Raw genomic sequence first — 27417 nt, 5'->3', positions numbered from 1 at the left:
GAGGGAGACGAGTGCAATAGGTGAGGGAGAGGAAGCGGTGCCCACTTCTAGTTATGAAATAAACAACGCACTCGCAGGATGTCATGTACAGCAGGCGGAATAGAGTCCATCCTACTGTCATGACATCGAATGGTGACAGACAGTAACGAGACTTATCACGGAGATCCCTGGGTCATGTGTAAACATAGCCACTCGCTAGGGTATACACCTGAAAACCAATATACTCTTGTCAGTCTGTTAGACTTCAATTTTAAAAGGGCGGGGGGAGGAGGGAGGGAGGGGGGAGGGGGGCAGAGAAAGGAGGAAGAGGAAGAGGAGGGTGGTGGGGGAGGAGGAGGAGGGGGAGGAGGAGGAGGAGGAGGAGGAGGAAAAAGATGGCTTGCCTTGAAGAAATCAACAAAAGGAAAGAGCGAGAGAGACAGAGACAGAGGCAGAGAGAGACGCGAGATCAAGACTGGACACTCAGGTGACTGCAAGAGTTAAGGGAGATTAAGACAAGAAACAAACTCCCAACAGTAGTTTGGTAAGTCCAAAATCAAGATTTGGATATCATGCTGGCATCAAGCACCAACCCTTCTAAATGGACACAAAGACACACAGGCCTCCCTCACTTGGGGCCAGGGGGGTGGTCGTCAGGACCAGGAAATGACCATGCAAGCGGAAGCTGGAAAAGGCAACCTTGTTCATCCACGGCGGAAACATACCATGGTCCCACAGCATTCAAAACATTGTATCAAAACATGTACAAACGGCTCTTCCTCACTCCCAATGAAAACTGCAGAGAACGTCCAAAACAGCCAACGTATGATTTGCTTAGTAGATTGTCATGGAGAGCCTCGACCAGAAAGCATCGCTTTCGGTTTGTAACATCATAGGAACAGCAGTCTCAACAGCGCTTGCCTTCTTGGCGCAGTATCATTTCTACGCCTGGATACACAGTCCTACTTTGGGGTGGGGGGGGTGGGGGTGAGGGAGCCCTGCCAGCAGTTCCTATTTTTCAAAGCAGACCTCTTCCCCCTCCCCCCAACCACCACCACCATTTTTCTTATTTTTTTTCTCTTTCCTCTGGTCTCAGGTTCTGCCCAATCCAGTCCACTGGCCTCCATCCCAGGCCACTGTGGGCTGTGTGTACAGATTTGCAAGATGAAGACAGTTCTCCCCAGAGAACCGGGCAGCCGCCCGGCTGAGATCTAAAAACCGATCTGCTCATGCAATTCCACTTTTTCTTTTTCTCTTTTAAATGGGCTTCTTTCTGTCAAGGAGAAGATTTCCAAATCAAAAGGAGACCGAAAGATTTCTAGGTTCCACAGCTTCAGGATTCCATGGATCGGGGGTGTCAAAAATTCTGTGCAGGGCCTTCAGTAAAGGCCGTCTTTCTCAGCGCACACAAGTCAACCCGAGACCAAGGCAACCTGAGGGCAAAACCCCTCGCTTGATTTCATTTCTCCCATTAGGCCCCGAACATCAGAGCGCGTGTGACAGAGAGAGAGAGAGAGAGAGAGAGAGAGAGAGAGAGAGAGAAACCCCACAAAAGAGAAACAAACGAAAACCCCAGCAAAGGTTCCATACATTGTTCGCCAGGATTGGAAGTGATGAGGTCGTTGCGGGGGAGGGGGAGAATATGCGGAGGGCACTTGGAAACCTCGCGGTTGCAGCCAGCAGGTGCTGACAGATACGTTTTTGAAAGCGGCTGGCGGCGCCCTTGAGCTTCCTACGGTTCTGACCATACCCGTTCTCAGGGAGGTGGCTGTGGAGCCCAGGATAGGCCACGCCAAAATGCACCTCCGTGGCACAGTGATCATTTGGCGTGACGGTGACCTCAAGAAGGCGGCCAACACAAGAGGAACCCTTGGGCTCTCCTTTGTGTCTCCCTGAAAGCGAGACATCCATCTCTCTCTTGGGTGAAAGGCGCACTCCCTGCATCCGCACCTGGAGTTAGGAGGACGCTCCGATCCCCAAAGTAGGGAATTCATTCGGGCCGAGAAGCCTAGGGAGACAAACACTGTGACTTCTTTCAGGGACCCCCCCAAGCCCAAACTCTGTTTAGATTCTTCCTTCCCTCAGGGCACACCCGAAAGCTAAGTCTCTCGGTCTGATCCCTGTCTCACACATGTACTGTCCCTTGGTCTACACAGTCGAAAAGCTGCCCGCCTCAGCCACTTCTCAGGGCTAGAAGGTAAAACAACAACAACAACAACAACAACAACAACAAACGAACACGTGTTCCCGCTCCCGCTTCCTCTATCCGCCTGCCTTGAGTCCATGTTAGGATGAGTCCAGCCACGAGGACTCAAGAGGGGCAGAGGGGGAGATTTCCCCCTCCCCCAAACAGGAAGGCGTCTGGAACTCTCTTCCCAGTGGCCACCCGGCTCAACTCTGGGTGCCTGAACCCTAGTTTGCCTCCTTTCGATTTTTAAATGCTCTTCCCTGGGTTAGAATCACAAGGAGAGATGCTCACGCGTGTATGTCTTCCAAGTTTTACGTGACATGGGGCAGCCCTCCTAAGAAAGCAAAGAAAGACTCAGAGAAGTGGCAACACCTACAATCTCTTCGGTTCTGCTGAGGAGAGGGAGGAAATCTGGGAAAGTAACTATACTATGGCCCGGGCTGGCGGGCGCCGGGGGTGGGGGTGGGGGGGGGCGGGGGAGAGTTAAGGGAGCTAAAGGAGGATGAGATTTCTTAGAAACTCATTCTTAGGCACAGACACATTGGAGGGATGCGGGACCCCACCTCTTCTTTTCCCTTGTGTTGGGAAGATCATTCGGCTCCTGCCAGCTGGGGTTTCATTCCCCCACGAATCATCAGGCGAGTGCTCTGGAGAAAAGAGCGAGAGCACAGGTCAGGCGAACATGGAGAAGATGGCTGCCAGATGCCCGGGGCCACACGGATGTCTTCGGGGGCACAGGCACGTCCACGATCTGTGCACCATGTCTACGGCAGATTGGGTGTGTAGGTCATTTTGAACAGGCTCCCATCCACCTGCCCTCATTGGGGTCCTGTCTCCAGCTCCCCTGAGCGGTGCCGTCACGGCTAGGTGAAGACAGGGCTCCTCCAGGGGCGGGCCCGTGCCAGAGAAAGGGAGACGGCAGTGAAGTCATCGAGCTTCGGGTACTTCTACCAGAGTGACTCTCCTTCATCAAGTCCCCGGCAGGTGGAGGGACACGTCTTTCTGACACAGTGGGGCCAGGGGAGGCTTAGAAAAAGGCTTCTGACAACCGCACCATCAAGTATGAGCTCTCCGTTTCCTTGACGGAAGAGTCCCCCACTTTCCCAAGTGGTAGAGCTAGGAACGGGCCCCTTGGGTCCCATCTTACACGTGAGAATGACATGCTGACTTTACTCCTCTTCAAGGCGGAGTTTGTAAAAGGTCAGCCCTGGAGGAAGGACCCAGCTTGCCAGTCCTCTCATGCTATCATCCAAGCCAAGGAGAGCCGTGCCAGAGCTCCACGGAAGGAATACGGCGATCGGCTGCCTTTGGAGAAGATGGCTCTGTGAGCAGCAGCATGGAAACCAACCGAGAAGCAGGGGCCACTCTAGAGGCCAGCAGGGTCCTTAGGGGCCCAGCCAGGCCAGGCCAGGCCAGGATGGAGAGAGGGGATGGAGCCAGACCTTTGAGGCCCTAGCCTCCACAGCACCTGGGATTCTGCTGGGATTCTTGAGAAACTCGCTCCACATTCTAGAAGGGCCTGCGTGTAACAAAGATACGAAGCCATACTTTCCTTAAAGAGCACCTGCCCTCAGGAAGTGGCACTCAGCACGCTCGCTGGTGATGGGCCAGACACACCCATAGACACTCAGGTTCCAGGGAAAAGCTTTGCTCAGCTCTTTCTCCCCTTCCGTCCTCAAAACACAAAGCCATCGCTTCCGGATACCAGGGAAGCTCTCAGGTAGGTTGTGCTGGGGCGGGCGCCAACTAGAACTGTGAAGAGGGGAGATCGGAGCCGCAGAAGCTCTGGGGCCCCGAGGAAAGACGCCGCCGATCCACCTCTCGCACCTTCCTCTCAGTGGGAGGGCCAGGGACTCTCCCTCCGCACAGGATCCTGGCCACACACGAGGGAGGGCCCACACCCACTTTCCTGCTCCTCTTTGCTTGGGGTGGGTTCAGAGACACTGGACTCGGCTCATCCCTCTCCACAGCGGCTCGTCCCTCTCCACAGCCGTGCACGGCAGGCAGCAGAGCAGAAGAACAAGAGCTGGCATCGTCCACCGTTCCCAGAGCTGCTCCATTCCCGTCCACGCGCATCCGGATGGGGCGCACAGACAGGGTGCTCGTCCTGAGGTCACCGTGTCGCTCCAGGTGCGGATTCCCGAGATGGTGACATCTCGGTCGAGGAGACCGTCCCCTGTGAGACCACAGGCTTGGCAGTATTGGCGAGAGCATGCTTCGTGGGCCATCTGCAATTCCATGTCACCGGAAACATACCGTGTCAAACTTGTGCTCGGCCTCCAAGTCAAAGGGCTGCCTGAGGACTTTGACCGACAATTCCAGTTGCTCCTGGCCTAAGAGACACAACTTCTCCCAAGGAAACAAACCGTAACACAATGGAAAGTCTGACCTACCTCAAGACGCGTGTTTGACGTGGCACGGCCATGTCTGGAGGCTCATGTGACTTCCATGCGGGGGCAGCCTGGGAACCGCCTTTCTGAGTCTCCCCCTCCCCGTGCGACCCCAGGGTAGGGCTGGTGCAAAGAGAACGCTGGATGGGATGTAGGCATTGGAAGTGAAGCCACAGCCAAGGCTCTCTGCAGGCTGTTGCCATCCCACATGGTGACAGGTGGGCACAGAGGTGCAGGGTGGAAGGCTGTCCATCCCCACACACACACACACACACACACCCGCCGCACTGCGTCTGGCTAGTGTTCCCAGCTGGTGCCCCCTGGACGACAGTGACCCAGGCCACTCCTGGCTGCCTGGCCGCAGATCCACCGAGGGACAGCTGTGCCTTCCCCCGAGTCTCTCCATGTCTCCCCTGTGGCCCCGCACATCGGTGGCTACCTTTCCCTGCGGGCGCTGACAGCTCCATCGGCACTGCCACCTCCGCCACTGCCACCGGGCACTCAGAGGACTGAGAGCCACAGCCTTCCCTCCCCTCCCCTCCCCTCCCCTCCTCCGCAGCCCAGCCCAGCCCTGCCCTGCCCAGCTGCTCCCAGGCCTCTGGAAGGTCCAGTTCCTAGAACGAGGTCTTCATTCCTGTGACTCCCACGGTGTCTCTGTTTCCATGACACAGACCGGCTATGTTGTCCCGACAGTAGGACACACACAGAAACCCTGTGTGAAAATCATGAGGCTGACAGCATCATTAGTCATCTGAGACAGAAAATCAATAAAGATATCGTATTAAATACACATAATTATAGGTAGGGGTGTGTGTTTGTGTGTGTGTGTGTGTGTGTGTGTGTGTGTCTGTCTGTTTGTCTGTCTGTCTGTATCTCACTGCAGCATTCACACAAGCATTGCCAGCCAAGCAGAACCTCAGGTCTCTGTGATAATTGTCCCTGGGGATGTTCTGCCGACTGTCACGCAGAGACCGTCGTTGTACGGAGACACAGGTAAAGATGTGTGTTTGTCAAGACAGGAGAATACAGAAAACACATCCTATTTCACAGGGATGAACTAGTGTCATGATGCCAACCTCGGAACATGGGCACACGTTCATGCTCCTGGCCAGGCCCTGCAAGCATTAGGGGACCATCGCTTCTGTCCTTGTATGGGCCGCTCACTGCACCGAGTTCTTAGTCACCTCACGTAGCCCTCACCGCAAATCCACACCTTGAACATGGTCCTCCTTCCTCATCGCCACCGCCACCACGTTGCTCCTGGTCTCTTTAAACGCGCACGCGTCCCTGGTGGGTGGGGTAAGGAGCCAGCTCCCCCCACCCCACCCCACTCCGGTGCCTGCCTGCCTGCCTGCCTGCCTGCCTGCCTGCCTGCGTGCATGCGTGCGTGGAGTAGAAGCAGGGAATGTTCTGTCGTTCCCCCTTCCCAACCCGCGAACGAAGGAAACCTTCGTGTATCTTTCTATACTTTATGTGCTGTCGCCTACATGTGTTCCCCCATTTTTCTTTATCCACAAGAGCTCCCTGCAGTCCCCACTCTCTGTATGAATGGCATTCACACACATCCAAAGTGAATTTATTTCAGCTTCTATCGGGTGGCATATCCAGATAGATCCTTTAGGTCAGGAAGCACAGAAACACAGCCAAGTCGAGTGAGTGCTGAACCAGAGTCATTTAGGAATCCTATGAGGTGACCAGTGTGGAAGGAGCATGTGTTCCAAGGCACTTCTTTTGATGTCTTAGGTTTACCTAGCCAGCAATGCAGATCCCATGAAAGTGGCCAGAGATCTTTTCTCCATAGGCTCTCCTGTTACGGAATGCAAGTGTGTTCCCGCACCCACGGACGACACACAGTGAGGCCAAACAAGGGGACACGTCAGAGTTTGGGGCAGGGGAAGGTTTCTAGCATGGCCGAGCAAGGGGAGGGTGGGAATCTTTCTTTTCCAGAAAAGTTAGAACTTCTCTCAAGTTGCATGGGCCCAGAAAATGCTTTCTCCTCTTCGATCATCAGTCAAGGAAAGGTAGCACCTGGTTTTTCACGAGGAGATTTTCTTCCTAATTCCAGTTATCTTATAAAATAAAGAAGAAAAATTCTGTTAATGTTTCACATAAGCGTCCAGGACTATTTCACTTCCATGATTTGAAGAAATGTTATTTTCTCTCTGACTGACACTGTCCTTGAAGGACCAAGCTAAACTTCTAAGGAGCCAAATTCCAAATCATTTTGAGACTAGGAAATACAAAGTGTAGTGTCATAGATTGATTGATCGATCCATTGATTTCATCAGACAGCAGTCGTCACTTCTAAGATTATTCGAACACCACTAACTCTTGTGTAACAAAGTTGAGATGTCTGCGCTCGAGGACGCGCGCACGCGTGTGTGTGTGTGTGTGACTCATAAGGGGATGTTTTCCATAGCTGTGCACTATGGCACTGCAGGATCTCTGGTTGCTGAGTACTCAGAGGTGCAAGCCCCGATACAGAGCTTGGACTGTGAAGTTATGCATGGGTTCTCAATGGTGTGTGTGGGGTCGGCCCCCCTAATCCCCCATGTTGGTTGTTCAACGGTCAACTCTAATATATAGATCAGAGAGGATATCATCCATGTGCTTCATATGAATAACTTTCCCAAATAATCTTTATCTTTTTCAAAGGAAGACATCCTGTAATCCATTTCATAAGATGCTATTGGGAACCTACTCCCCCAGCATGTGAATTATCCCTACAGAGTGCAAGATCCCTGAGAAGGAGGAGCCCTGCACGCTGAGACACCAGGAAAGTAGGCTTTTAGATGATATTGTCTGCTTCTCATGGGATGACGGTGTCTACTGATCCTATTCAAGTGTGTAAAATGAGAGCCCCCTGGCAAGGATCAGCAGAAGGTCTTTTCTGCTGGGCCCTGGGCTCTTCCTTAAAGTGGGGAGGCCAAGAGCCTCAAGAAGGAAGAAAGGAAGGAAGGAAGGAAGGTGGGAGGGAGGGAGGGAGGGAGGGGAGGGTTTGCCCAGTGCCATCAGGCCCGTGTGTCACCCTAAAGAGAAGGGCAGCCATTGCCACTGCTGGAATCATGTCCCCATTTCCTGGGCAGGACATTCAAGAAGGCCTCCTCCTGTGTGTTTCGTGCATCACCTCGACGGTGCCCCCAGGAATAGTCACCGGAGGAAACTGTGCAGCTGAGCCAACCTGCCTGGGAACACGGCCTCCTTCCTTTAAGAAGTGGAAAACTCGCCCAGTGCTCTCTCTGTTGTTGTTTTTCCGGTCCTTATCCTTGTCCTTGTCGTCGGCGTCATCGTCGTTACTGTTGTTAACAAGTGAAAGATAGTGAGTCAGAAAGAGAAAAACAAATATTGTATATTCACACATATATGTGGACTGCAGAAAAATGGTACACATCAACTGGTGTGCAAGGCAGAAATAGAGACACAGATGTAGAGCACAAACATATGGACACCAAGTGGGGAAAGTGGGGAGGGTTGGGGGGGAATGAATTGGAAGATTGGGGTACCAAATTGTACACTCTAAATATATAGTTTATTGTAAAACATAAAAAGAAAATAAGTTAAAAAAAGAAAAAGTGAATGATGCCTCCGTCTAGAGGAATACTTGGCAGTTATTATGTTCAGGACCATTTCTTTTTCGGCCATTGATGGAAAACTCCTTGGATCCTGTTAGCATTTAGGGATTCAAGGAGTGCAGTTCTTCATAGGTTCTGTCACGTCGTTAGGAGGGGAATCCTCATCAAGTTGCTTCAACGAGGACTACGTGTCCTTCAGATGCGGAGATGGAAACGAATGGTGCACTGCGGGGCGGTGGGGGGGCGGGGGCGCGATGATAGGCACCCAGGACTCCTTCCCCCAGGCCTCCTTTTGTTCCCTCACTGCTTCCTGGAGAAGGGACACCACACCCCACCCCCACACACACACCCTCTAGGTGTGCTATTTGCTGTCCATAATTTCACTTGCCCTTTGGGCATGGCTGATAGAGACGGACATGAAGCAGCAGGACGGCAAGCTGGCACCTGGGCCTAGGGAAGTTTCACAAGTGAAATATCAGAACTGGAGCTGGGACAGACATGCCTCCCCTTCCCGGGGCCGGGGATGGGGGGGTGGGGTGCAGAAGCTGGGCTGGGGGAGCTGGAGACGAGGGGCACAGAGAGAGGCGGGGAAGGGAGGCCCCTCGTGGGCCTGGGAGAGACGGGGATCGGGGGCGGGGCGGTGGGGGGCAGGGGGCCACTGCTGACCAGCCTCGGTTCGGGTTCCCTGTCCCCCATCCTGCTGAGAACTTGCCTTTGCTTCCTGCCCTCAGGTGTGCGAGAGGAGCATGTTTCTTTTCAATAAAGACCAATACATTATGTCACACTGTGTTTGGTTTTGCTTGTTCATGTTCCAGACGAGGCCAAAGAACTCTCCCAGGGGAGGTGTGGGTACAAAGGATCTGACAGGATGGGAAGGTGCGGGTCCGTGCATGGGCCAAGAAATCCAGAAAATCTGTCGTAGCTGAGACTCAGGCCTTTTTCAGAAATAGGCCAAGAGAGTTCAGCTTTGACCATTCCCTGCCAAGTAGTCATCACAGGTGCTTCCTGGAAGGGATTGAGTTGCAGAAACCAGCGTGGCCCGCAGCCCTCAGGTCTCAGCCCGGCAGGCAGGCAGGCAGGCAGGCAGCGGCTACTGTCTGTTGGTCCCGCCCCACCCCGCCCCCGCCCCCGCCCCTGCCTGCTTCTCCACCGCTCGCTCCTTCCCAAGTCGCCAGGGGCCGATTATAAACCAGTGGAGGGGGGGGAGCGTGTGGGGGGCGGTGTCAGTGAAGAAGATTTGTAGATGTTAGGGTGGAAGCAACTTTAGCAGTTTGAAATGGCTGTGATGATGGGTGTTTGGTTCGACTTTCAGAGTGGCTCTCACAGAAACAGGCACCAGGATGGTTTCCATAGGAGCTGTGGTGGCCATGTCTCTAAAGTTTTCACCAAGTCCTCCAGCTTCGGTCTGTAGGGCTTCAGGCAAAGGGCCGTTTTCGTTGTCAGTGATGCCAAGTCAAAAGGGTGGGCTGGGCGAAAGTGGGAAACATTCATGGAGAGAGTTGTAGCCCGATATTGGGGGCAACTTGAAAGACTTCAGGATCCAGTCCGGTTTTCAGGTGAAAAGCAGCACCCTAAGGAAAATGAATAGCACCAGAATCTCATATCCACAAGTGTGTATTCCCGTTTTATGGAAACGTAACGTGGGCCTCTAAGGAACGCATGCAAGTGACTCTCTTGCCAAAGAAATAAGGAGCCTCACGGAGAGTTTCTGAATTCTGGACGGAGCAGGTAGGGAGAAAAAGAGAAGTGATTCCATTTTGCTGACAAGGGTACAAGTCACCAAATGGATGTCCAACTTTTAAAATAAATTGGGTTTTGTTTGTTTTCATTTTCCCTTGTAGCTGGCAAAGAAAAGATTTCACAATCCGTCCTGTTCTCTCTCTCTCTCTCTCTCACTCAGGTTAGGAGATTCTTTTCTGTTTGAAATAATTGAAGCATTTATAATGTCGTGCAGTTTCAGGTGTACAGCACAGTGATTTAGATAGAAAGATAGGTAGATAGATAGATGATAGATAGATAGATAGATAGATAGATAGATATAGATAGATTCTGTTTCAGATTTTTTTTCTCTTATAGGTTATTACAAAGTATTGAGTATAGTTTCCTGTGCCAAGTCGTAAGAGCTTGTTGATTATCCACTTTATGTATAGGAATGTGTATATGTTCATCCCAAGCTCCTAAGGTATCCGCACCCTGCCCCCCACCCCGGCTTCCCCAATCAGTCCTATTGTAGACAAGTAGTCATACACACACTATCATCCTAGCCCTCAGTTCATTCAGCCCCACGTAGGTCACTCTTTCTTCTCGGAGTCCAGTTTTCCCATCGGCCGTGTCAATCTTGCCTGATGATTGAGTGTGACTGGAAAAGTGATGGTCCCAAGAAGTTTGCAAGAGCTTTTGTGAAGGCTCATAGGACTTGCCCAGCGAAGTGGGTGCCTTGGTCACTGCAGGCTGTGGAAGGTATACCCAAAGTGGCAAACACAATTTTTTTTTAACCGTCTCTATGCCATGGTGAGGACAGAAGGCTTGCAGCAAGGGGAGGCTTCAACCCACATGGAAACCATACTCACCGTCACAGGAACGTTTGGAGGACCCATACTACGTGGCAGTGGAGTGAAGTCCAGTGGCCGGGGTTCAGGGGTTCCTGAGAGAGGAGGTCTGACGCCTCTGGGGACAAAGAGAATTGTTCTCTCCCAGGGTTACAAGCATGACAGGTCAGCCATTGCAGGTAACCTGTAGAAATCTTCCCACCAGCATCTATTTACAATTGGAGCCATTCTAAATGCACCAAGGTGGGTGGCGGAATGTGGGGGGAGGCGGGGAGAAGGGGGGGAGGTTCCCCGGGAAGCCTGAGACATGGAGACCCAGTGGCCGGCCGGGCTGCTGCCCCTCTCTGGGGTCTGCTGTCCCTCTCTGGGGTCTGCTGTAGCCCTGACCCTCTGTTGAATGGACAGAATGGGCGTGTCATGCCCCACTCATCACCTCCCCTTCGGGCCCACAGAGGCGCTTCCGTGAGCTGCCTACACCCCCCTCCAGTCGGCTGGAGGGGAGGGAGTCTGCGGTATGGGTAAGCAAACGGCCCACGGGAGCGTTCGCGGCCAGGGCCGGGGCACGACCTCGGTAGGCTTGCTGCCCTCGGGCTCGCCCCTCGGGCCCTCGAGGGGGAGCACGCCCAAGATGCGTGACACAGCCCCCTCTCTCACAGGCCCCGGCCCCCACGATCGCTCCCACGCCCGCGCGCAGCCCCCCACGTAGCGGGGGCCACACGGGGCGTGCGCTCAGCCAAGCTCAGCCCCCCGCGGCACGCCGCTGAGGACCAGCACAACGAGGCGGCCCCTGACCCCACCGCCGGGGGGGGAACAGGCGGGCGCACCTCCCTTACCGTCTCGACCCCCCCCAAGAGAGAGCCGCTCACGGCACATGCCACGGTGGCAGAGACCCGAGGGACACGCTGGGAAAGGGGAACAACACCACCGCTCGGCCTCGGGCACCTGAGGGACGACCTGGAGCGCTCCAGGAGCACCACGGAGGGCCAGGCGAGGCACGCTCGCACACCGACGGGGGCGCGCAGCGTGGCGGCGGGGCGGCCCTCCCCGCCGCGGGGAGGGCCGCTCGCGAGGCGTACGCCAAGGAGGCAAAGCGAGAGCGTCTGCTGCATCCGAGGACCCCGGTCCCCGCGCCCACGCTGGGAGGCGGGGGCGGGAGACCGCGGGTTCAGGGCCGGAGGCCGCACCCCTGCCTTCCGCACACCCCGGGAGGCGGGGCGGAAGAGAGGCGAGGAGCCCGCGGACAGAACGAGAAGAGCGGTCCTGTCCCCCAGGAACGTCCGTCCCTCGTCTGGCATGGCTTAGGCCCAGCCCGGCGGAGCGTGGCACCACCACATCAATCGGTTGACCCACCCAGCCTAAAGCCACAGCGGGAGAGGCCCGCAGGGGAGGCACGGCGAGGACCCGTCACACTGAGGCCCGCTTCCGCCTCGCTGGCGCCCCTTCCTCTCGGGCAAGAGCAGCCAACCACCCCAGGACGAGAACGCCTGACACGGGGCACAGAGCCTGTGGGGTGGGGTCGTGCCGGCCACTCACCACCGGGTGCCTGCAGCGGGGGCAGCGCACAGGGTCGAGCACCCAACGCCACCTGGCCCCGCCGCCCTCGGGCTCAGCCAGCGGCCGGAGGCGGCACCGCGGGTCGGAGCAGCCAGACGCGCACGCAAGAGCCGGCACGCAGGCCCAAGCGGGCAGCTCAAGTGGCAAGGACCGAGCCGGGTATCAGACAGCCACCCCCATCCCGGAGTCCTGCCCGCGTCCGGAGCCCCAGCGTCTATCGGCGACAGACGCAGAAGAACACCATGTCAGCACCTATCTGGTGGCAAAAAGGCCCCATTTCCGGCGAAAAAAATCATCGCGCCCGACAGCGGGGCCCACCCACGAGGTTCACGGGGGCCCCCGGAACCTCGGTCCGGCCACCTGCCCCCAACACTTCCCCATCCACACTTGCCCCGGAGCGCCCAAGGCCACCTGGTCGACCCGGGGATGGAGGGGTGGCAGAGTGGGCCGGGGACACGGGGGAGAGGGAGCGGGCTGGGGATGCCCTCCCCGGTCCCCCCACGCGGGCAGGGACCGGTCCATCCGAGTCTCCGGGCCAGGACTTGGTTCCAAGAAAGAAACTCAGCACCCCTCCAAGCCTCCTCCGATGAGCGGGCCCCATGAGGGACCACGCCCGGGCCCGGGAGCCCCTCCCCGGGCCACCCAGTAGGGCTCGCGCCAGTCCCCACCTCCCGGCCCGGACTCGGGGTGGAGGGCGGAGGGGGGAGACAAAGTCGCGTCCGACGACCGGGACCCACGCGGGTACGCTGACAGGCCGGGTGCACCCTCGCCGGCCACCTGCGCGAGCAGGGGCCGGTCCGTCCACGTCTCCGGACCCATCGGGACTTGAACCCATTTCTCCAGGGAGACGCCCGGAGCCCACGGGGCAACGCACCCAGGCCCGGGCCAGCCTCTCCGGGTCACTGCTGGCGGCCCAGGCCGGTCCTCACCTCTGGAGTCCGGCTCGGAAAACCATCGGTCCGAAAGAATCTGACGACTGGGACGCACGCGCGTCCACCACCGAGCCCGTGGCTGCCTCCACCGGCCTCAACGCTCGGCCCGAGCCGGTCCCCACCTCCGGAGCGGGACGCGGGGGCACCGGGAAGGGAGGTGGGGGGGGTCGGGGAACGAACGCTCCCAAGGGCGGCCCAGGAGAAGGCCGGGCCACCAAGTCCCAGGCGCTCCGGGCACGGCAGACCCTCTCCTCTCCCACCGCGGCGGCACGACCCGACATGGGTTCCCGCAGCCGGAGGGGCACGGGCGCATGCTGGTCGACCCGGCCAGGCGGCCCCTCCGCCCCGGCTCGGGAGCGCGGCGGCAGTCACAGCCCCATAGATCTGCAGGCCCAATCTCAGGCGACAGCAGGAGGTGCCTACGCCTCGGCGCCACCGGGGCTGCCAGCACCAGCGTGGCTCGCCTCCCGGAACTCTGCTTCGGGCCTGGCGGCTGAGTCACAGCCCTCGACAAGGTCGCAGGAGCTCCGGAGGGAAGGGACAATATAAAAGCGGCCGCCAGGAGGCGCCCGACAACCGGCTCGAACGTCCCCGGGCCGGATCCCGGTCGCCGGCCGGCCACCGAGGACGCCGGAGCGCCGGGCCGCCCAAACGCCCGAGCTCCTCCCGGAGCGGGGCGGGCGTCCCGCGCGGCCCCGAGGGGTCCGCCTCGGAGCTAGCTCCCTGCCCGACACGACACGACACGACACGGCGCGTCCCGATCCCCGGCAGCACACGGGGGCGGGGGTAGCTGGCAAGATGCCGCCGGGAGGCTGCCTGGAAGGGGACGCGATTCCAGGCCATGGGGGGGGGGCGGGGAATTCCACGGAGACGCCCACAGTGCCACAAGCGAGATCCCCAGCTCCCCGGAGGGTGAGAGGGAGGGAGGGAGGGAGGGAAGGCGGGGACCAGCGAAACGAAACCAGGCAAGCGCTCCGAGAACGACGCAGGAATTCATCCCTTCTGGCACGGAGAAGGGCTTTGGAAAGCTGACACGCAGAGCCCGGAAGCTAGAAACGAAAGTAAACATACACTCTGGCCCCACACAAATGGAAACAAACATCTATTTCCGCACAGACCGCGACAAAGTCCCAAGAGAACACATGGGTGTGTGGGTGGGGAACACGCCCTTGAGGTCAGAACGTGGATTTCAAAACGGACTGACCACAGTCACCGGCGGGCGGGGGCAGGGGCGGGGGCGGGGGGGCGGGGAGCAGCGTGTCAACAGCCATCCACTAAAGAAACCGCATTCCAGGACATCTACACAATGCAACGTGGTGAGTGTGCGTGCGTGCGTGCGCGCGCACGTGCGTGTGAGAGAGAGATTTACAGCAAAGGTTCACAGTGACCTATCGTCCCACCAAAATCAAACCAAGCCAAACTACCAAAAAGTCAAAGTCAAGCTCTGGGACTGCTGTGGCCCTTCAAGGAGTACGTAAAGGCACACACATATGTACGTGTATGCACACGTGTACACGTACAGACACACACACGTGTACACGTACACACACACACGCATCTGAAAACCTCAAGCATGTCCCATAAGAGGTTCCTGTCCAAAACAGAGCAAGGCCTCATGCAACGCAGCCCCCCAGAACAAGCAACCCGATGGGGAAAGTGGGCAGGAGGCCTGAACAGAGCAGACCAAGACCAGGCATTTTCATCCACAAGGAAACAAAGCCAGAAAAAACCAACAGAAAACAACGCCCACAAAGGAAACAAAGCAACAAGGACGACGACCCCCACCACTCCAACAGCAACCGCAACACAGTTTTCCACTGTCAACAAAGCAACCAACAGTACCTTTCTTGGGGGGTGGGGGCGGGGACAAAACCAAAAGCCAAAGGAAACCTTTCCCTGAAATACAAGAAACAACTGGGGCTGCCTAGCTGGCGCACTGCTTAAGAATCCGCCCGCCACTGCAGGGGACACGGGTTCGATCCCTGCTCCAGGAAGGTCCCACATGCCGCAGAGCAACGAAGCCCGTGAGCCACAACGACTGAGCCCATGTGCCGCAACTCCTGAAGCCCCCGTGCCTGGAGCCCGTGCTCCGCACCAAGAGAAGCCACTGGCAATGAGGAGCCTGCGCACCACAACGAAGGGGAGCCCCCACTCACCGCAACGGAAAGAAAGCCCGCGCACAGCAAAAAAAGACCCAACGCAGCCCATCAAATACAGAACAATTTTTTTTTTTAAATGGAGGGTATGATAAAAAGCGCTGGCATTTCTCTGCACAAGCATACACGGCCAGGCCCAGGATCTGGAATCACGACAGCAAGTTCCAAACGGCAGAGGAAAGTGGCTCCTGACGGGACACCTATTTTTCACGCTGAGAGAGACCACCACCATGTCATGCTGGAGGACTCAGAGATATCACCTGGTGCCTGACAGAATGGCTCCCCGACAACAGATGACACTACGGAAAACAGCACAGAAGTCCCTGAAAGCACTGCACCAACAACTACCACGTGACCCAGCAACTCCACTACGTGCCCACCGAGGGGGTGAGGGTGACACATACATACACGTGTATGTGTATCCACACCTATCCCTATGTAGCCATAGTTAGGGACATACCGATAGCGCTCTCTGTGTGCATACGTCTCTACCTAGTCACACACAGGCGCGCGCACGCTTAAGACTCAACCCTACAAGGGAATGAGGTCTTGCCATCCGCGGAAACATGGAGAGACCCAGAGGGCATTGCGCTACACAAGATACCTCAGGTCGCGAGACTATCATGTCTGTGAAGAACGTGCACAGCAATACACACACATGAACACAAAGAAGGAACCGCAAACAGGTTCATCGACACCTAAAAGGAACAAATGGGGGGTGGCCAGAGGAGGGAGGGAGGGGGGAAGAGGGAGACGAGTGCAATAGGTGAGGGAGAGGAAGCGGTGCCCACTTCTAGTTATGAAATAAACAACGCACTCGCAGGATGTCATGTACAGCAGGCGGAATAGAGTCCATCCTACTGTCATGACATCGAATGGTGACAGACAGTAACGAGACTTATCACGGAGATCCCTGGGTCATGTGTAAACATAGCCACTCGCTAGGGTATACACCTGAAAACCAATATACTCTTGTCAGTCTGTTAGACTTCAATTTTAAAAGGGCGGGGGGAGGAGGGAGGGAGGGGGGAGGGGGGCAGAGAAAGGAGGAAGAGGAAGAGGAGGGTGGTGGGGGAGGAGGAGGGGGAGGAGGAGGAGGAGGAGGAGGAGGAGGAGGAGGAAAAAGATGGCTTGCCTTGAAGAAATCAACAAAAGGAAAGAGCGAGAGAGACAGAGACAGAGGCAGAGAGAGACGCGAGATCAAGACTGGACACTCAGGTGACTGCAAGAGTTAAGGGAGATTAAGACAAGAAACAAACTCCCAACAGTAGTTTGGTAAGTCCAAAATCAAGATTTGGATATCATGCTGGCATCAAGCACCAACCCTTCTAAATGGACACAAAGACACACAGGCCTCCCTCACTTGGGGCCGGGGGGGGGGGGTGGTCGTCAGGACCAGGAAATGACCATGCAAGCGGAAGCTGGAAAAGGCAACCTTGTTCATCCACGGCGGAAACATACCATGGTCCCACAGCATTCAAAACATTGTATCAAAACATGTACAAACGGCTCTTCCTCACTCCCAATGAAAACTGCAGAGAACGTCCAAAACAGCCAACCTATGATTTGCTTAGTAGATTGTCATGGAGAGCCTCGACCAGAAAGCATCGCTTTCGGTTTGTAACATCATAGGAACAGCAGTCTCAACAGCGCTTGCCTTCTTGGCACAGTATCATTTCTACGCCTGGATACACAGTCCTACTTTGGGGTGGGGGGGGTGGGGGTGAGGGAGCCCTGCCAGCAGTTCCTATTTTTCAAAGCAGACCTCTTCCCCCTCCCCCCAACCACCACCACCATTTTTCTTATTTTTTTTCTCTTTCCTCTGGTCTCAGGTTCTGCCCAATCCAGTCCACTGGCCTCCATCCCAGGCCACTGTGGGCTGTGTGTACAGATTTGCAAGATGAAGACAGTTCTCCCCAGAGAACCGGGCAGCCGCCCGGCTGAGATCTAAAAACCGATCTGCTCATGCAGTTCCACTTTTTCTTTTTCTCTTTTAAATGGGCTTCTTTCTGTCAAGGAGAAGATTTCCAAATCAAAAGGAGACTGAAAGATTTCTAGGTTCCACAGCTTCAGGATTCCATGGATCGGGGGTGTCAAAAAGTCTGTGCAGGGCCTTCAGTAAAGGCCGTCTTTCTCAGCGCACACAAGTCAACCCGAGACCAAGGCAACCTGAGGGCAAAACCCCTCGCTTGATTTCATTTCTCCCATTAGGCCCCGAACATCAGAGTGCGTGTGACAGAGAGAGAGAGAGAGAGAGAGAGAGAGAGAGAGAGAGAAACCCCACAAAAGAGAAACAAACGAAAACCCCAGCAAAGGTTCCATACATTGTTCGCCAGGATTGGAAGTGATGAGGTCGTTGCGGGGGAGGGGGAGAATATGCGGAGGGCACTTGGAAACCTCGCGGTTGCAGCCAGCAGGTGCTGACAGATACGTTTTTGAAAGCGGCTGGCGGCGCCCTTGAGCTTCCTACGGTTCTGACCATACCCGTTCTCAGGGAGGTGGCTGTGGAGCCCAGGATAGGCCACGCCAAAATGCACCTCCGTGGCACAGTGATCATTTGGCGTGACGGTGACCTCAAGCAGGCGGCCAACACAAGAGGGACCCTCGGGCTCTCCTTTGTGTCTCCCTGAAAGCGAGACATCCATCTCTCTCTCGGGTGAAAGGCGCACTCCCTGCATCTGCACCTGGAGTTAGGAGGACGCTCCGATCCCCAAAGTAGGGAATTCATTGGGGCCGAGAAGCCTAGGGAGACAAACACTGTGACTTCTTTCAGGGACCCCCCCCAAGCCCAAACTCTGTTTAGATTCTTCCTTCCCTCAGGGCACACCTGAAAGCTAAGTCTCTCGGTCTGATCCCTGTCTCACACATGTACTGTCCCTTGGTCTACACAGTCGAAAAGCTGCCCGCCTCAGCCACTTCTCAGGGCTAGAAGGTAAAACAACAACAACAACAACAACAACAACAACAACAACAACAACAAACGAACACGTGTTCCCGCTCCCGCTTCCTCTATCCGCCTGCCTTGAGTCCATGTTAGGATGAGTCCAGCCACGAGGACTCAAGAGGGGCAGAGGGGGAGATTTCCCCCTCCCCCAAACAGGAAGGCGTCTGGAACTCTCTTCCCAGTGGCCACCCGGCTCAACTCTGGGTGCCTGAACCCTAGTTTGCCTCCTTTCGATTTTTAAATGCTCTTCCCTGGGTTAGAATCACAAGGAGAGATGCTCACGCGTGTATGTCTTCCAAGTTTTACGTGACATGGGGCAGCCCTCCTAAGAAAGCAAAGAAAGACTCAGAGAAGTGGCAACACCTACAATCTCTTCAGTTCTGCTGAGGAGAGGGAGGAAATCTGGGAAAGTAACTATACTATGGCCCGGGCTGGCGGGCGCCGGGGGTGGGGGTGGGGGGGGCGGGGGAGAGTTAAGGGAGCTAAAGGAGGATGAGATTTCTTAGAAACTCATTCTTAGGCACAGACACATTGGAGGGATGCGGGACCCCACCTCTTCTTTTCCCTTGTGTTGGGAAGATCATTTGGCTCCTGCCAGCTGGGGTTTCATTCCCCCACAAATCATCAGGCGAGTGCTCTGGAGAAAAGAGCGAGAGCACAGGTCAGGCGAACATGGAGAAGATGGCTGCCGGATGCCCGGGGCCACACGGATGTCTTCGGGGGCACAGGCACGTCCACGATCTGTGGACCATGTCTACGGCAGATTGGGTGTGTAGGTCATTTTGAACAGGCTCCCATCCACCTGCCCTCATTGGGGTCCTGTCTCCAGCTCCCCTGAGTGGTGCCGTCACGGCTAGGCGAAGACAGGGCTCCTCCAGGGGCGGGCCCGTGCCAGAGAAAGGGAGACGGCAGTGAAGTCATCGAGCTTCGGGTACTTCTACCAGAGTGACTCTCCTTCATCAAGTCCCCAGCAGGTGGAGGGACACGTCTTTCTGACACAGTGGGGCCAGGGGAGGCTTAGAAAAAGGCTTCTTTCAACCGCACCATCAAGTATGAGCTCTCCGTTTCCTTGACGGAAGAGTCCCCCACTTTCCCAAGTGGTAGAGCTAGGAACAGGCCCTTCGGGTCCCATCTTACACGTGAGAATGACATGCTGACTTTACTCCTCTTCAAGGCGGAGTTTGTAAAAGGTCAGCCCTGGAGGAAGGACCCAGCTTGTCAGTCCTCTCATGCTATCATCCAAGCCAAGGAGAGCCGTGCCAGAGCTCCACGGAAGGAATACGGCGATCGGCTGCCTTTGGAGAAGATAGCTCTGTGAGCAGCAGCATGGAAACCAACCGAGAAGCAGGGGCCACTCTAGAGGCCAGCAGGGTCCTTAGGGGCCCAGCCAGGCCAGGCCAGGCCAGGATGGAGAGAGGGGATGGAGCCGGACCTTTGAGGCCCTAGCCTCCACAGCACCTGGGATTCTGCTGGGATTCTTGAGAAACTCGCTCCACATTCTAGAAGGGCCTGCGTGTAACAAAGATACGAAGCCATACTTTCCTTAAAGAGCACCTGCCCTCAGGAAGTGGCACTCAGCACGCTCGCTGGTGATGGGCCAGACACACCCATAGACACTCAGGTTCCAGGGAAAAGCTTTGCTCAGCTCTTTCTCCCCTTCCGTCCTCAAAACACAAAGCCATCGCTTCCGGATACCAGGGAAGCTCTCAGGTAGGTTGTGCTGGGGCGGGCGCCAACTAGAACTGTGAAGAGGGGAGATCGGAGCCGCAGAAGCTCTGGGGCCCCGAGGAAAGACGCCGCCGATCCACCTCTCGCACCTTCCTCTCAGCGGGAGGGCCAGGGACTCTCCCTCCGCACAGGATCCTGGCCACACACGAGGGAGGGCCCACACCCACTTTCCTGCTCCTCTTTGCTTGGGGTGGGTTCAGAGACACTGGACTCGGCTCATCCCTCTCCACAGCGGCTCGTCCCTCTCCACAGCCGTGCACGGCAGGCAGCAGAGCAGAAGAACAAGAGCCGGCATCGTCCACCGTTCCCAGAGCTGCTCCATTCCCGTCCACGCGCATCCGGATGGGGCGCACAGACAGGGTGCTCGTCCTGAGGTCACCGTGTCGCTCCAGGTGCGGATTCCCGAGATGGTGACATCTCGGTCGAGGAGACCGTCCCCTGTGAGACCACAGGCTTGGCAGTATTGGCGAGAGCATGCTTCGTGGGCCATCTGCAATTCCATGTCACCGGAAACATACCGTGTCAAACTTGTGCTCGGCCTCCAAGTCAAAGGGCTGCCTGAGGACTTTGACCGACAATTCCAGTTGCTCCTGGCCTAAGAGACACAACTTCTCCCAAGGAAACAAACCGTAACACAATGGAAAGTCTGACCTACCTCAAGACGCGTGTTTGACGTGGCACGGCCATGTCTGGAGGCTCATGTGACTTCCATGCGGGGGCAGCCTGGGAACCGCCTTTCTGAGTCTCCCCCTCCCCGTGCGACCCCAGGGTAGGGCTGGTGCAAAGAGAACGCTGGATGGGATGTAGGCATTGGAAGTGAAGCCACAGCCAAGGCTCTCTGCAGGCTGTCGCCATCCCACATGGTGACAGGTGGGCACAGAGGTGCAGGGTGGAAGGCTGTCCATCCCCACACACACACACACACACACACCCGCCGCACTGCGTCTGGCTAGTGTTCCCAGCTGGTGCCCCCTGGACGACAGTGACCCAGGCCACTCCTGGCTGCCTGGCCACAGATCCACCGAGGGACAGCTGTGCCTTCCCCCGAGTCTCTCCATGTCTCCCCTGTGGCCCCGCACATCGGTGGCTACCTTTCCCTGCGGGCGCTGACAGCTCCATCGGCACTGCCACCTCCGCCACTGCCACCGGGCACTCAGAGGACTGAGAGCCACAGCCTTCCCTCCCCTCCCCTCCCCTCCCCTCCTCCGCAGCCCAGCCCAGCCCTGCCCTGCCCTGCCCAGCTGCTCCCAGGCCTCTGGAAGGTCCAGTTCCTAGAACGAGGTCTTCATTCCTGTGACTCCCACGGTGTCTCTGTTTCCATGACACAGACCGGCTATGTTGTCCCGACAGTAGGACACACACAGAAACCCTGTGTGAAAATCATGAGGCTGACAGCATCATTAGTCATCTGAGACAGAAAATCAATAAAGATATCGTATTAAATACACATAATTATAGGTAGGGGTGTGTGTTTGTGTGTGTGTGTGTGTGTGTGTCTGTCTGTCTGTCTGTCTGTCTGTCTGTATCTCACTGCAGCATTCACACAAGCATTGCCAGCCAAGCAGAACCTCAGGTCTCTGTGATAATTGTCCCTGGGGATGTTCTGCCGACTGTCACGCAGAGACCGTCGTTGTACGGAGACACAGGTAAAGACGTGTGTTTGTCAAGACAGGAGAACACAGAAAACACATCCTGTTTCACAGGGATGAACTAGTGTCATGATGCCAACCTCGGAACATGGGCACACGTTCATGCTCCTGGCCAGGCCCTGCAAGCATTAGGGGACCATCGCTTCTGTCCTTGTATGGGCCGCTCACTGCACCGAGTTCTTAGTCACCTCACGTAGCCCTCACCGCAAATCCACACCTTGAACATGGTCCTCCTTCCTCATCGCCACCGCCACCACGTTGCTCCTGGTCTCTTTAAACGCGCACGCGTCCCTGGTGGGTGGGGTAAGGAGCCAGCTCCCCCCACCCCACCCCACTCCGGTGCCTGCCTGCCTGCCTGCCTGCCTGCCTGCCTGCCTGCGTGCATGCGTGCGTGGAGTAGAAGCAGGGAATGTTCTGTCGTTCCCCCTTCCCAACCCGCGAATGAAGGAAACCTTCGTGTATCTTTCTATACTTTATGTGCTGTCGCCTACATGTGTTCCCCCATTTTTCTTTATCCACAAGAGCTCCCTGCAGTCCCCACTCTCTGTATGAACGGCATTCACACACATCCAAAGTGAATTTATTTCAGCTTCTATCGGGTGGCATATCCAGATAGATCCTTTAGGTCAGGAAGCACAGAAACACAGCCAAGTCGAGTGAGTGCTGAACCAGAGTCATTTAGGAATCCTATGAGGTGACCAGTGTGGAAGGAGCATGTGTTCCAAGGCACTTCTTTTGATGTCTTAGGTTTACCTAGCCAGCAATGCAGATCCCATGAAAGTGGCCAGAGATCTTTTCTCCATAGGCTCTCCTGTTACGGAATGCAAGTGTGTTCCCGCACCCACGGACGACACACAGTGAGGCCAAACAAGGGGACACGTCAGAGTTTGGGGCAGGGGAAGGTTTCTAGCATGGCCGAGCAAGGGGAGGGTGGGAATCTTTCTTTTCCAGAAAAGTTAGAACTTCTCTCAAGTTGCATGGGCCCAGAAAATGCTTTCTCCTCTTCGATCATCAGTCAAGGAAAGGTAGCACCTGGTTTTTCACGAGGAGATTTTCTTCCTAATTCCAGTTATCTTATAAAATAAAGAAGAAAAATTCTGTTAATGTTTCACATAAGCGTCCAGGACTATTTCACTTCCATGATTTGAAGAAATGTTATTTTCTCTCTGACTGACACTGTCCTTGAAGGACCAAGCTAAACTTCTAAGGAGCCAAATTCCAAATCATTTTGAGACTAGGAAATACAAAGTGTAGTGTCATAGATTGATTGATCGATCCATTGATTTCATCAGACAGCAGTCGTCACTTCTAAGATTATTCGAACACCACTAACTCTTGTGTAACAAAGTTGAGATGTCTGCGCTCGAGGACGCGCGCACGCGTGTGTGTGTGTGTGTGACTCATAAGGGGATGTTTTCCATAGCTGTGCACTATGGCACTGCAGGATCTCTGGTTGCTGAGTACTCAGAGGTGCAAGCCCCGATACAGAGCTTGGACTGTGAAGTTATGCATGGGTTCTCAATGGTGTGTGTGGGGTCGGCCCCCCTAATCCCCCATGTTGGTTGTTCAACGGTCAACTCTAATATATAGATCAGAGAGGATATCATCCATGTGCTTCATATGAATAACTTTCCCAAATAATCTTTATCTTTTTCAAAGGAAGACATCCTGTAATCCATTTCATAAGATGCTATTGGGAACCTACTCCCCCAGCATGTGAATTATCCCTACAGAGCGCAAGATCCCTGAGAAGGAGGAGCCCTGCACGCTGAGACACCAGGAAAGTAGGCTTTTAGATGATATTGTCTGCTTCTCATGGGATGACGGTGTCTACTGATCCTATTCAAGTGTGTAAAATGAGAGCCCCCTGGCAAGGATCAGCAGAAGGTCTTTTCTGCTGGGCCCTGGGCTCTTCCTTAAAGTGGGGAGGCCAAGAGCCTCAAGAAGGAAGAAAGGAAGGAAGGAAGGAAGGTGGGAGGGAGGGAGGGAGGGAGGGGAGGGTTTGCCCAGTGCCATCAGGCCCGTGTGTCACCCTAAAGAGAAGGGCAGCCATTGCCACTGCTGGAATCATGTCCCCATTTCCTGGGCAGGACATTCAAGAAGGCCTCCTCCTGTGTGTTTCGTGCATCACCTCGACGGTGCCCCCAGGAATAGTCACCGGAGGAAACTGTGCAGCTGAGCCAACCTGCCTGGGAACACGGCCTCCTTCCTTTAAGAAGTGGAAAACTCGCCCAGTGCTCTCTCTGTTGTTGTTTTTCCGGTCCTTATCCTTGTCCTTGTCGTCGGCGTCATCGTCGTTACTGTTGTTAACAAGTGAAAGATAGTGAGTCAGAAAGAGAAAAACAAATATTGTATATTCACACATATATGTGGACTGCAGAAAAATGGTACACATCAACTGGTGTGCAAGGCAGAAATAGAGACACAGATGTAGAGCACAAACATATGGACACCAAGTGGGGAAAGTGGGGAGGGTTGGGGGGGAATGAATTGGAAGATTGGGGTACCAAATTGTACACTCTAAATATATACAGTTTATTGTAAAACATAAAAAGAAAATAAGTTAAAAAAAGAAAAAGTGAATGATGCCTCCGTCTAGAGGAATACTTGGCAGTTATTATGTTCAGGACCATTTCTTTTTCGGCCATTGATGGAAAACTCCTTGGATCCTGTTAGCATTTATGGATTCAAGGAGTGCAGTTCTTCATAGGTTCTGTCACGTCGTTAGGAGGGGAATCCTCATCAAGTTGCTTCAACGAGGACTACGTGTCCTTCAGATGCGGAGATGGAAACGAATGGTGCACTGCGGGGCGGTGGGGGGGCGGGGGCACGATGATAGGCACCCAGGACTCCTTCCCCCAGGCCTCCTTTTGTTCCCTCACTGCTTCCTGGAGAAGGGACACCACACCCCACCCCCACACACACACCCTCTAGGTGTGCTATTTGCTGTCCATAATTTCACGTGCCCTTTGGGCATGGCTGATAGAGACGGACATGAAGCAGCAGGACGGCAAGCTGGCACCTGGGCCTAGGGAAGTTTCACAAGTGAAATATCAGAACTGGAGCTGGGACAGACATGCCTCCCCTTCCCGGGGCCGGGGATGGGGGGGTGGGGTGCAGAAGCTGGGCTGGGGGAGCTGGAGACGAGGGGCACAGAGAGAGGCGGGGAAGGGAGGCCCCTCGTGGGCCTGGGAGAGACGGGGATCGGGGGCGGGGCGGTGGGGGGCAGGTGGCCACTGCTGACCAGCCTCGGTTCGGGTTCCCTGTCCCCCATCCTGCTGAGAACTTGCCTTTGCTTCCTGCCCTCAGGTGTGCGAGAGGAGCATGTTTCTTTTCAATAAAGACCAATACATTATGTCACACTGTGTTTGGTTTTGCTTGTTCATGTTCCAGACGAGGCCAAAGAACTCTCCCAGGGGAGGTGTGGGTACAAAGGATCTGACAGGATGGGAAGGTGCGGGTCCGTGCATGGGCCAAGAAATCCAGAAAATCTGTCGTAGCTGAGACTCAGGCCTTTTTCAGAAATAGGCCAAGAGAGTTCAGCTTTGACCATTCCCTGCCAAGTAGTCATCACAGGTGCTTCCTGGAAGGGATTGAGTTGCAGAAACCAGCGTGGCCCGCAGCCCTCAGGTCTCAGCCCGGCAGGCAGGCAGGCAGGCAGGCAGCGGCTACTGTCTGTTGGTCCCGCCCCACCCCGCCCCCGCCCCCGCCCCCGCCTGCTTCTCCACCGCTCGCTCCTTCCCAAGTCGCCAGGGGCCGATTATAAACCAGTGGAGGGGGGGGAGCGTGTGGGGGGCGGTGTCAGTGAAGAAGATTTGTAGATGTTAGGGTGGAAGCAACTTTAGCAGTTTGAAATGGCTGTGATGATGGGTGTTTGGTTCGACTTTCAGAGTGGCTCTCACAGAAACAGGCACCAGGATGGTTTCCATAGGAGCTGTGGTGGCCATGTCTCTAAAGTTTTCACCAAGTCCTCCAGCTTCGGTCTGTAGGGCTTCAGGCAAAGGGCCGTTTTCGTTGTCAGTGATGCCAAGTCAAAAGGGTGGGCTGGGCGAAAGTGGGAAACATTCATGGAGAGAGTTGTAGCCCGATATTGGGGGCAACTTGAAAGACTTCAGGATCCAGTCCGGTTTTCAGGTGAAAAGCAGCACCCTAAGGAAAATGAATAGCACCAGAATCTCATATCCACAAGTGTGTATTCCCGTTTTATGGAAACGTAACGTGGGCCTCTAAGGAATGCATGCAAGTGACTCTCTTGCCAAAGAAATAAGGAGCCTCACGGAGAGTTTCTGAATTCTGGACGGAGCAGGTAGGGAGAAAAAGAGAAGTGATTCCATTTTGCTGACAAGGGTACAAGTCACCAAATGGATGTCCAACTTTTAAAATAAATTGGGTTTTGTTTGTTTTCATTTTCCCTTGTAGCTGGCAAAGAAAAGATTTCACAATCCGTCCTGTTCTCTCTCTCTCTCTCTCTCACTCAGGTTAGGAGATTCTTTTCTGTTTGAAATAATTGAAGCATTTATAATGTCGTGCAGTTTCAGGTGTACAGCACAGTGATTTAGATAGAAAGATAGGTAGATAGATAGATGATAGATAGATAGATAGATAGATAGATAGATAGATATAGATAGATTCTGTTTCAGATTTTTTTTCTCTTATAGGTTATTACAAAGTATTGAGTATAGTTTCCTGTGCCAAGTCGTAAGAGCTTGTTGATTATCCACTTTATGTATAGGAATGTGTATATGTTCATCCCAAGCTCCTAAGGTATCCGCACCCTGCCCCCCACCCCGGCTTCCCCAATCAGTCCTATTGTAGACAAGTAGTCATACACACACTATCATCCTAGCCCTCAGTTCATTCAGCCCCACATAGGTCACTCTTTCTTCTCGGAGTCCAGTTTTCCCATCGGCCGTGTCAATCTTGCCTGATGATTGAGTGTGACTGGAAAAGTGATGGTCCCAAGAAGTTTGCAAGAGCTTTTGTGAAGGCTCATAGGACTTGCCCAGCGAAGTGGGTGCCTTGGTCACTGCAGGCTGTGGAAGGTATACCCAAAGTGGCAAACACAATTTTTTTTTAACCGTCTCTATGCCATGGTGAGGACAGAAGGCTTGCAGCAAGGGGAGGCTTCAACCCACATGGAAACCATACTCACCGTCACAGGAACGTTTGGAGGACCCATACTACGTGGCAGTGGAGTGAAGTCCAGTGGCCGGGGTTCAGGGGTTCCTGAGAGAGGAGGTCTGACGCCTCTGGGGACAAAGAGAATTGTTCTCTCCCAGGGTTACAAGCATGACAGGTCAGCCATTGCAGGTAACCTGTAGAAATCTTCCCACCAGCATCTATTTACAATTGGAGCCATTCTAAATGCACCAAGGTGGGTGGCGGAATGTGGAGGGAGGCGGGGAGAAGGGGGGGAGGTTCCCCGGGAAGCCTGAGACATGGAGACCCAGTGGCCGGCCGGGCTGCTGCCCCTCTCTGGGGTCTGCTGTCCCTCTCTGGGGTCTGCTGTAGCCCTGACCCTCTGTTGAATGGACAGAATGGGCGTGTCATGCCCCACTCATCACCTCCACTTCGGGCCCACAGAGGCGCTTCCGTGAGCTGCCTACACCCCCCTCCAGTCGGCTGGAGGGGAGGGAGTCTGCGGTATGGGTAAGCAAACGGCCCACGGGAGCGTTCGCGGCCAGGGCCGGGGCACGACCTCGGTAGGCTTGCTGCCCTCGGGCTCGCCCCTCGGGCCCTCGAGGGGGAGCACGCCCAAGATGCGTGACACAGCCCC

The sequence above is a fragment of the Hippopotamus amphibius genome, chromosome 15 (assembly GCF_030028045.1).
Source record: "Hippopotamus amphibius kiboko isolate mHipAmp2 chromosome 15, mHipAmp2.hap2, whole genome shotgun sequence".
NCBI classification, from domain to species: domain Eukaryota; kingdom Metazoa; phylum Chordata; class Mammalia; order Artiodactyla; family Hippopotamidae; genus Hippopotamus; species Hippopotamus amphibius.
This window is presented reverse-complemented; position numbering follows the sequence as displayed.